Source organism: Loxodonta africana, chromosome 7 (assembly GCF_030014295.1).
Source record: "Loxodonta africana isolate mLoxAfr1 chromosome 7, mLoxAfr1.hap2, whole genome shotgun sequence".
NCBI classification, from domain to species: domain Eukaryota; kingdom Metazoa; phylum Chordata; class Mammalia; order Proboscidea; family Elephantidae; genus Loxodonta; species Loxodonta africana.
In genome coordinates, this window is record NC_087348.1 from 77936466 (window position 1) to 77947892 (window position 11427).

At 39.6% G+C, this 11427-nt stretch overlaps 2 pseudogenes; one reads left to right on the forward strand and one right to left on the reverse strand.

The window, feature by feature from the left end:
• Positions 1-821: 821 nt before the first annotated feature.
• On the forward strand, positions 822-2215 carry LOC100659058 (olfactory receptor 2D3-like; annotated as a pseudogene).
• Positions 2216-8245: 6030 nt separating this feature from the next.
• LOC100663699 (olfactory receptor 2AG1-like) lies at positions 8246-9238 on the reverse strand (annotated as a pseudogene).
• Between the last annotated feature and the right edge of the window lie 2189 nt (positions 9239-11427).

Sequence of the window (11427 nt, forward strand, 5' to 3'; positions counted from 1 at the left end):
TGTCCTTTGAGAAATACCCAACAAAATGTTGAAAAATAAAGGTTGAAATATGCCCGACTGTAACTTTCTGTGTCTACTGATATCTCTGCCAGAACAGGTTAGCCCTAAAATCCTTAAAATTAAAAAGCCTGTGGACTTGTCCTCAAGGAATGGATGTGCGTGGTATAGGCAGAAAGAATTGGGAGACTGTTTAACCCTGTCTAAAACTAGTTTTAGAAAATGCTAATAAAAGATTTCCAGAATACAGAAAGAGTGAGGAGGGTTTAGAGAACTCAGTTTAAGAATGTCTCTGGGCCTTTGTTTAAAAATATTAATCATCATACTTCATATGAACTTAAAGGGGTTTTAAAACAATGAATGAAAATAATCTATTAATAATGACTGGCATCAGGAGGGTGCCCAAGAAATGATAATTACCATCATTACAGCCAACAGATCCTGTGCAAAGAGAGATAAAAAGAGAGAACAAGATGAATCTGGGGATATTTAAAGTCTGCTACTGGGGTCAACTACCAATGAGACAGCTACTTTAATGCTGCTCAGTACCTTCTTCACATTGAAAATAAATGGCATAAAAATTTGGGCAAGGGGCAAGATCATAGATTCCGATATCTTGCTTTATCTTAATTTCCCATTCTTTGTTTAGGATGCGTCTTTAGAATTATTTAGTAAATGTAACGAAGAAAATCAGCCTTCATAAATGTTATCAGTTTTCAGAATAAACATCCAACTGCTTTTACAGCCACATCAATTCATATGTTTTTCAAACTGATGTAATAGTCTTCTCAGGACTACTAGTTATTAATAGTGCAGCCCAGGCTTTGTCATGAGAATATTCAGAACAATTTATCCCAGGCAGCTGTTACTAAAATATTCAGGGAGAGGGAAAATCAGAAGTGGTTTTCAATTTTCAGAACTACTGAAGAAAAAGAAAACTCAGTCTTTTCATAAATGGAAGCTGTTAGGAGGTAGAAAACAATAGTGCAGTTTTGGGTACTGGTTGATAAAATACCAAAGCTACTCATAGGTTTTATCACTGACCAATATGTGCTTCCTCTCTTGGTGCTGACCTGTGAGCAGGACTAAACATTCATGGGAGAAGACAACCAAACCTTTGTGACTGAATTTGTCTTCCTGGGCCTTTCACGTGATCCACAGATGCAAGGCCTACGCTTCTTCCTGTTTCTGATCATCTACCTGCTGACTGTGCTGGGAAACCTGATCATCATTGTGCTTATTCACATGCACTCGAGGCTCCACACACCCATGTACTTTTTCCTAAGAAATTTGTCCTTTGCTGATCTCTGCTTTTCTACTACCATAGTCCCCCAGGTGCTAGTCCACTTCCCGGTGAGGAGGAAAACCATTTCCTTTGCTGGATGTTCAATGCAGATAGTTGTTTTACTTCTGGTTGGGTGTACAGAGTGTATATTGCTCGCAGTGATGTCCTATGACTGCTATGTGGCTGTCTGCAAGCCCCTGCACTACTGTGCCATCATGACTCATTGGGTCTGTGTCCAGCTGGACATAGGGCCCTGGGCCAGTGGGACATTTGTGTCTCTGGTGGACACTACATTCACATTGCGTCTGCCCTACAAGGGGAACCATATCATTAGCCATTTTTTTTTTTTTTTGAACCTCCTGCCCTCCTGAAGCTGGCTTCAGCAGACACCTACAGCACAGAAATGGCCATCTTTGCAATGGGTGTGGTGATTCTTCTAGCTCCTGTCTCTATCATCCTTGTCTCTTACTGGAATACTATTTCTACTGTGATTCAGATGCAGTCAGGAGAAGGGAGGCTCAAGGTTTTCTCAACCTGTGGCTCCCATCTCATTGTTGTTGTTCTCTTCCATGGCTCAGCAATCTTTGCCTACATGAGGCCAAACTCCAAGAAAATGAATGAAGGTGATAAGGTGATCTCCATGTTCTACTCAGTCATAACATCTATGGGGAAACCGTTTATTTACAGCCTGAGGAACAAGGATGTGAAACAGGTATTTAGGAAATCGTTTGGAACATAGAGCCTCTCAGATATACAGATATAGAGATCTTTATTTTATACACAATCAAAGGGAAGATGACCTTCCAAACTGGTTCAGTATCCTTTACAGTTTCCTTTCACATCCTGTACTGAGGCATCAGTATGGATCATACAGGAACCCTTGTAACTTTAGGAATGTTTTCATGTTTTTTACTGTAGTCTTGCTCAAACTTATTGTTTGTGGCTGTAGTTTGCTTGCCTCAGAATGGATTTTTGGCTGCCTGTCAAACTTTTAATATTGAACAGAGTCTTCATTTACGCTACCTTATTGGTTAACCAAATCATTTTCACCTAGGGACATTTTCTTTTGGTTCTAAACTCCACAGTTGTTTGCCTTCAATATCCCATACATCATTATCTACAGGTATCCACAGATCTTGGAAGCCTAACTGATATCAAGACCCTAGGTTCCCCAATTTCTTGTGAGAAAAAGTCAATGTGCTTTTCCCACAAAGCCCAATAGTCAGGATTTTTTTCTCTATTAAATCCTGATCTACAGTTATAGCAAATTCAACCACAGGTAGGGGAGCTGTTTGCCCATACATGGAATGTAAACTCACACTCCAGCAAACATCTGTCTTTGATATCTCACACATTGCCTGGTTTGAAGAAACGAGAATTTAGAAACAATGTCCCTACATTAGAACTCTCAGGCCGGAAACCCTTGTGACACCAATACACCACAAATGCTTCCCCTTCAGTCATACTCTCCTTTCTCCCACAGGTTTTCTTTTGCCAGTATCCAATAAGTTCTCCCCTTTGGGAAGTGGAATGAATGGCTGGCATTTGAGAAGCTATCCCTTGGGGTGGAGATTGCCCTTTGGGATGAATTGGCCCATTTAATCTTTTCTAACTACTGCTATACCCACTGTTAGGGCAGAAGCACTACAAGAGACATTCATGTAGCCTCTCACTGATGTTCATGTTGCACACTGCCACTTCCCTTAGAAAAAACCTCACTGTTGGCCTACTCTCAACTAAAGGTCTAATTCTAAATATTAAGCGAGACTGACCCAGCACTTTATTGGTCTGTAGGGATATTACCAATTCCCATCCTTGGCTTCAGGGACCTGTCAGCCATGGAAACATGACAAAACCCAAATCAAACCTGTTGCCATCGAGTCAATTATGACTCATAGCCAACCCGGTAGGACAGAGTAGAACTACCCCATAGGGTTTCCAAGGAACTAGGTTTTTCAAAGAGTGAGTGGTGGTTTCAAACAGCCAACGTTTGGTTAGTAGACAAGTCTTAAACACCGCGCCAGCAGGGCCCCGTGGAAACAGAGCAGACTGCAATTATAGCCCTGCCTGTTTTCCCTCCTGGTTCTTTACTTCTCCTGGCAGAAGACCCATGGCACATATTTCACAAAGGTTTGTACTTAGTTTGCCAGCCTTATGTATATCCCCTGTCTTGACCCATTTTAGGGATTCTTGTCTAGAATAGTGCTCCTAACTATAGAAAAAAACCTCTTTTGATGAAGAAGGAAAAATATAGAAGCACTGCCTCTTTTATTAGAAGTAGTTTAAACTTGAAGTTCTGCTTATTGCATAACTCTCTATTAATGTATTCCAAAGAAAAGTGAGTATGAATGATGGATGGCATGAGCCAGAGAAAATGAGAAGGCCCTGATGAAAGAGAAACTTGTCACACTGATTTCTGGCTACTCCAGCCTCAATACTCCACATTCTGGAAACCACCCATGTTTTCTAAAGCAAACTATAAAAACTTTAAAAATTATAAAGTTCTATAATTATAATTTTATAGTTATGAAGGTTTATAATTTTTAAAGGAAACACTATTTCATTTATGACTTTCATTGCATTAATCAACCCATATGATATTAATGTCAGTACACAGTTTATTTGAGTTGATTTACTCAGTGAATATTTATTTCATTTATTAACTAAATATCTATTGAGCACTCCTCCAGGTGATCGATACACAGTGATGAATGAAGTTCTAAATTCCTATCCTCATAGAACTTGCACTTTAAAAGGGCATAATAAAAGTGAATAAGCAAATGCGTGATGGTAGTAAGAGCTATGAGAAAATAAAAGCAAGGAAGGGACAGAGGCAGCAGGGGTGGGCTGCAATTTTAAGCAGGTATCCAGGAAAGGTTTCACTGAGAAAGTGACATTTCAGCTAAAGGACAATATCACATCTTGGGGAAATTAACATTTGAGCTGAGACCAGAGGTTGAGAAGAAAGAACCAGCCAAAGAGAGATTTCAGGGAAAAGAGTCCAGGCAAAGAGAACAGAGTACAAATGACTTGAATGGGGATCTATTTTTTGAGATCAGGGCAGAAAGAATGGTCAGCATGATTGGATACTGATGAGTGAGAGGAGAGTGTAAGGAATGAGATCATAGAAACAGGCAGTACTCGATCTCATAGGGTCTTGGAAGTCCTGGAAGGGTGCGGTGCTTGGATTTCTGTTCAACAGAAAGCCATCCTGATACTATGTTTTTAAAAGATTGCATTGAGTGTTACATGGAGAATGCATTGTAAGAGGGCAAGCATGGAAGCCAGAAGAGCACTAGACAAGCTCTGTTATGGTAATCCAGGTGAAAGATGATAGTTTGAATTTGGAGTTGTAACAATGCAGAGGCAGAGAAGATGGTAAGACATGAGTGGATAGGCTGTGCAAAGTGAAAAACAGAGAGAATGAAATAACCATGCTAAGTCTTTGACTTGAAGAACTCTGTAAATCACAGTTGCATTTACTAAATTGGGGAGGGCTCAAAAGGGGATTTTGGCAGAGAAATAAAAAAAAATTCTTTTGAACTTTTTTATATGGACATGTCTTCAATGCTAACAGTTCTCACACCACTCTTTAGTATTTGTAATAGGTACAAGTACCCCTTTATTCAGGCTATCATGACATTTTGGACTACATCATGTACCTCTCGTTTTCCTCCTCACTGGCAGAAGAAAATGAAAGCATTTTTTTTTCTTTCATTGTGGTATAGGTGAAAGTTTACATAGCAAATTAGCTTCTCATTAAACAGTTAATATACAAATTGTTTTGTGACATTGGTTGCCAATCCTATGATCTTTCCATTCATACGGTTTTCCTGTCCTTTCTTTCCTTCTCATCTTTGTTTTTGGGCTGGTGTTCCCAATAGTCTAGTAAACATGATTGAACTATGAAGCACATCCTTCATGTGTGTTATTGTTGGCCTTACAGACCTGTCTAATCTTTGGCTGAAGTATGAACCACAGGAGTTACTTCAGTACTGAGTTTAAATGGTGTCTAGAGGCCATAGTCTTCTGGTTTTTTCCAGTCTCTGTCAGACCAATAATCATGGCCTTTCTTTGTATTTATTTATTTTTGATGAATTTGAATTTTGTTCTACATTTTTCTCCTATTTTGTCTAGGACCCTCTATTGTGATCTCTGCCAGAGCAGTCAGAGGTGAGAACTAGGCACCATCTAGTTGCTCTGGGCTCAATCTGGTGGAGGTTATGGTAGTTGTGGTCCATTAGTCCTTTGGACTAATCTTTCCCTTGTGCCTTTGATCTTCTTAATTCTCCTTTGGTCCAGCGAGGATGGGAAGAGCAGATGTATCTTAGATGGCTGCTCGCAGGCTGTTAATACCCCATTGAAAATGAAAGCATTTTGAGTACAGATGCAGTCAAGAACCTGAAATTCTCTGGTAGTTCTTAATTTGGGGGGGTGGGGATTTTCCAGATGATGTAGAATATATTCATGTCAACTGTCTTTTACATTATCATCATCATAATCTCTATTTTAAAATTTCTGATAAAGAACTTTGAGACCTCAGAGGTCTATAGACTTTGGTTGGTACAACATTCATTGACATTAGATGAGATTTAGGTATTTCAATCTGTGATTACTATAAAAAATGCCCCAGTGTTCTCTGGATGTAGAAAGATTTAAAAAGTTAACAGCACTGATTGCTCCAGGGAATGCCCTGTTTACAACAGCTATTTTTTTATTAGGCCCTCAGGTTTAAAGACTTCCTTCCAGGAAAATCCTCAAGGCTTGTTCCTTTAATGAAATGGTGCTCAAGGAGTTGAGATGGAGTAAGACTATAGCCTAGATGATGTCCCAAACTTCAGAAAGATTTGCTGAACGGCAATGGAGGTTGCTGATTAGAATATGGGTTAACAGACTATAGAAACCCCACATTTTTTCACGTATCTCTTCATCACTGCCCTCTCTGCCAGTGTTTGTCTCATGCCAGTCGTCCAGGTAAGTGGATAAGGTGCTCAGGGGGAATTAATCACTTTAAAAAGTCTGAAATCTTGATTCTGTTCATTGGAGGTAGGCTTCATCTTTCACTCTCCTGCCACATCTCCTTCCCGTCTGACTTCTAGACTGAACACATGCTCTTCCTTTTGTATGGCACTGATGAAATAGCTAATTATATTATAAAACATGCATTTGATCTAATATTATGTCCCTACTTAAAAGCATATTTTTTCAGGGCTATTTATTCATGTGGGAAACCCTGGTGGCGTAGTGGTTAAGTGCTATGGCTGCTAACCAAAAGGCAGGCAGTTCAAATCCACAAGGCACTCCTTGGAAACTCTACGGGGCAGTTCTACTCTGTCCTGTAGGGTCGCTATGAGTCTGAATCTACTCGACAGCAGTGGGTTTTAGGTTATTTATTCATGTAAGAGTTGGAAGTTATTAAGTACTTGTTAAATTTCAAGCACTGCTCTAAATGCTTTATATGTGTATTTACTAATTTCTGTAATCCTCACAACAACACTATGAAGCGGAAGTAGGTACAGAGGGGTTAAGTTACATGTCCAAGGTTATACAAGTAAGCGGAAATGAATTGAATTCAAACCTTGGTACTATAGCAACTGACCCCAGGCTCTACACCACTACCGTATCCTGCCACCATGTAATAAAAAAAAAAAAAAAATTTTTTTTTTAGAAGAGACAAAATCATTCAATATTAATAGGTGAAAAAAATCTATTTCACATGCGTATATCATCTCAATAAAATGTATGCTGCATTAAAAATAGAAGAAAATTCATCTAAATATTTGTAGAAGTTATCTTTGGATAAGAAGATTTTAGGTGATTTTATGAATTAAAAAAATTTATTTTAGTGTCATAAATGAAATTGTGGTATTTTATTAAAAAACAAAAGAAAACAAAAAGATAGTGTTAGCCAACTTTCACAAATAATATCCCCCAAAATAGTGCCACTCAGACGAACCATTTTATTTTTATAGCAACTCAACCTAACAGCCTCTGTTCTAAGTATTCCCAGACTTATAAACAAACTAAGAGTGCAGTATATTTAAGCTACCTAGAAGATAAATTATGTGTGTTTTCTCCTTTTTCCACACAGAGCCCTCCACACAGACTCACACACCCACACACACCAAGCATATGAGTCCTTTGCAATTGCTGGAGTGTTTCAAGATAACATGGAATAAAAGAAAACCACATTTTTGTTTTGTTTGTTTCTTAGTTTTTTTTTTTTTTTTTAACAAGGCGTAAGCACAATTATTTACCCTGGATCTTGCTTATGAAGCACATTCACTTGCTATTCATTTCATTAATATTTGAAACTTGGACAGTGTAAAAATATCCCCATGTCAAAAACAAACACAAATGACAACAACAAAAGCGGACAAAAAAAAAAAAAAATCAAACAAAACCATCTATTGGTGTGTCCTGGTGAGGCAGTTTCCAGAATGGTGGATGTTTAGAAACAGGAAGAAGAATGAACTCTTGATACAAATACATGAAAACTACTACTAGTTGGGGCATTAGACCAGGCTGCATCGAAATAAAGTTATGCAAATCTTAAGCCCCCCCGCCCCTTGATTTAAGGGCCTTGCCTAGGCCACCCACTTGATACTTTCTTTTTTCTGGTCATTATGCTGATCCAGTATGAACTCCCAAAGTCAGGGCTCATGTCTCAAGGTAGTGATAACCCCTAGTCCCATTTAACTCAATATCTACTCAGCAAAAAAAAAAAAGTAAATTTTAAATAGAGCGTGAGTCAAGACTAATAAATTACTTTGTGCAGAGAAGATTTAAAAGATCATTTGCCAGGTGCAGTTACATTTATAATTTCTTCACTTTTCTACATCAAAATATATACTCTGCACTATAGTAGTTTTTCCATGAGTACATTATTCATAGCACAAATCCTCTAATCTTAGAGAAGGAAGGGTAAGCCATGAACCCTCCCTAGAGGGTAGAGTGTGTCACCTACATGTATTTTCCCAGGACCTTCCTCAGGGCCCCGATGACCTCCTTATTCCTCAGGCTGTAGATGAGAGGGTTTAGGGCTGGGGTGATGATTGTGTAGAAAACAGAGATAATGCTGTCTTGCTTGGGGGTAGGGAAGAAACTGAGCAAGGCATACACGAATGTGGCAGCAACATAGAACATTCCAACCACAGTCAGGTGAGAAAAGCATGTGACGAGGGCTTTCTTCCTACCCGCATTTGAGGGCATGTGGAGCACGGTAAATAGGATTAGTGAGTAGGAGGCAAGAATAGCAGCAAGAGGGGTCATCAGGAAGGTCACACCCCTCGCATACACCATGAGTTCATATCTGGAAGTATCAGCACAGGCCAACTTCAGCAGAGGTGGGATCTCACAGAGCAGGTGCCTGATTTCCTGGGACATACAGAAAGGGAAGTGCATGGTATACAAGGTGTGTCCTACAGAACTCAGGGATGCCAGGATCCAGATAGTGACCACCATGAGCCAGCAGACCCTCAACCTCATGAGGACCATGTAGTTCAGAGGATGGCAAATGGCCACATACTTGTCATAGGCCATGAAGGCCAGTAGGAGGTCCTCTGCACCATCCAATGTCAGTGCCAGGAACATCTGAAGGGCACAGCCTCCAAAGGAAATGGTGTTTTCTTGGTGCAGAAAGTCCACAAGGGCCTTGGGAGTACAACAGATGTGAAGAGGAGGTCCATGAACAAGAGCTGCCCCAGCAGGAGGTACATGGGTACATGGAGTTAGACATCCATTGTGATGACCAGGAGTAACAGGCCATTGCTGGCCAGAGCCAAGATGTAGAAGACTATGATTGTGGCACAGAGCAGTTCAGGAGACCCACTGTTATTCAGAATGCCCATCAAGATGAAGCCACTTTCCATGCAGGAGTTCCAGAACTCCATTCTGTGAGGTTTGTTTGGTTACCTGGAACTAGATGAATTCTCCGTGAATTTTTGCTTAGATATTCCCCTAGTTTTCTAACATCAGAGGCCCCTGAGACATAGTCAACATCAATCCAAAAAGGTGATACCTTTCTCACTGGTATCTGACTTTACCTTCTAATTTCTGAATCTTTTAATTGTATGAAAGACTTATCTAAATGGATGATATGCATCACAGTATTAGCAAAACATTAATAGACCACTGTATGAAAATATTATTCATGCATCTTATCAGGAAGATTAAATAATCTCATGATACCAGTACTCTTGATTTTTCTTGTGGGGTAGATCCTGACTTACAATGGGGTTCCATTCCAATGACTCTATAATAAGTACGTTCTGATGTAATTCAAATACCTTAGTTTTTAAAATTAGTTTTTGCTATTATTGCCTTTTATTATCAATATCTTTGTAAATCCAATCTTTATTTGTCTTTAGGGGTTGGCATGAGAATTAAAATGTCAACAAATAACACTCTGCTACATTGTACATAGTACTTATCACTTATGATGCGTTGAAAAAAAAAAAAAAGAGAGTCCTAAGTGTGGTTTACCATAACTCCAATACATCATAAGTCAGGGACTACCTGTACGTATGTTTTATCTCTAATTTCTGGTAATGCTTTAAAAATCCAGTTAGCTTTGTAGCTACATATATCTGTTTTAAAAATGAAAATCAAAATTTGATTTAAAAAAAAGCTCTCCTAATTTTTTCTCATATAGCTTATTTCCACGTTTGCAGCACTCAAGGGTGTAGGCACAAGTCTCATTAAAAGAGATAAAGTTTGCTTGCCTTACTTCTCTTGGCCAGTCCCACATTGTCCCGTGATCCTGACAGAGAAGGGAGCCTGGACTGTCTGAAGCTAGGATATGGTGTTTTTGAGGTGACGTTGCTTTTAGAACTAAACCTTTAAGATACTGATGCTTAATTTTATGTGTCACCTTTGATAGATTATGGTGCCCAATTGTTTGGTCAAACACTAGTCTAGATGTTGCTGTGAATGTATTTTGTTGATATGATTAACATTTACAATCAGCTGACCTTAAGTAAAGGAGGTGATTGCCCTCAGTAATGTGGGTGGGCCTCATCCAATCAATTGAAGACCGTAGGAGCAAAAACTGAGGTTTCCAAGAGACGGAATTCAGACTCAAGACTATAACACAGATATCCTGCTGGAGTTTGTAGCTCCTGCCTGGACTAAGAATTTCAACTCAAGACTTTGAGAGTTTCTAACCTGTTGCTTGACCTACAGACTTTGGGCTTGCTAGCCCCCACAATTGCATGAGCCAGTTCTTTAAAACGAGCCCCTCTCACTTTCTCTCTCTTTCCATACATTGATTTATTTGGTTCTGTTTCTCCAAAGACCCTTGACTAACACAAGGATCAATGCAAAGAAAGGTGTTTGTTTTTTAGCAAGTTATGGTAAGATGTGAGCCTAGGTGGATTCAGACATATAATAACAGTAGCGCCTAGGAAGATTTGGGTATTTACGTTTGGGAGAAATAGTGAAAGGCATAGACAGCAAAAGAGCACATATTGCTTGTTGTAATCAGGCTCAGTAATCCTACCACCACTCTCCTGCCTCTGGCCCAGATCCCCGTTCTCCTTCCTGCAGTGCCAGAGCCTCCACACTGGATTGGAGGGGCACAGGAATAGGGAGGAAGAGCCCCCTTTCTGGAATGCTGTTTTTTGTGTGCGGTATCCAATCCCAGGGAGAAGCCAACAGTAACTGGGGCCTGAGAAAGACATAAGTCATTCTCAGGTAAATCCAGCTCTGAACACATGCTTGAAGAATTGGGAAGTGCAGCACCTTTCTGTAAATCATTTCCCCATAATGTGGATTCTATATTTGACATTTTGTTAGTTTCCATTGGGCACTTCTGGGCTAACAGGACTTTAATGGTAAAAAGGTATCAGATCATATCACAGGCATATACTCTACTCTTAGATGGCCTGTTGGGGTCATAGCCTAAGATAGGTACAAAAACACTTTTCAGAGGTCAAGAGCTCACAAGGTCTAAAGGCAGGTACTGATATTTCCCCCAGGAAGCAGATATCCAGGCCTGGGCTGTAGCAGACTCTTTTTTTTTTTTTTAATAATTTTTGTTGTACTTTAAGTGAAAGTTTACAAATCAAGTCAGTCTGTCATACAAAAACCCATACAAAACTTGCTACATACTCCCAATTACTTTTCCCCTCATGAGACAGCCCGCT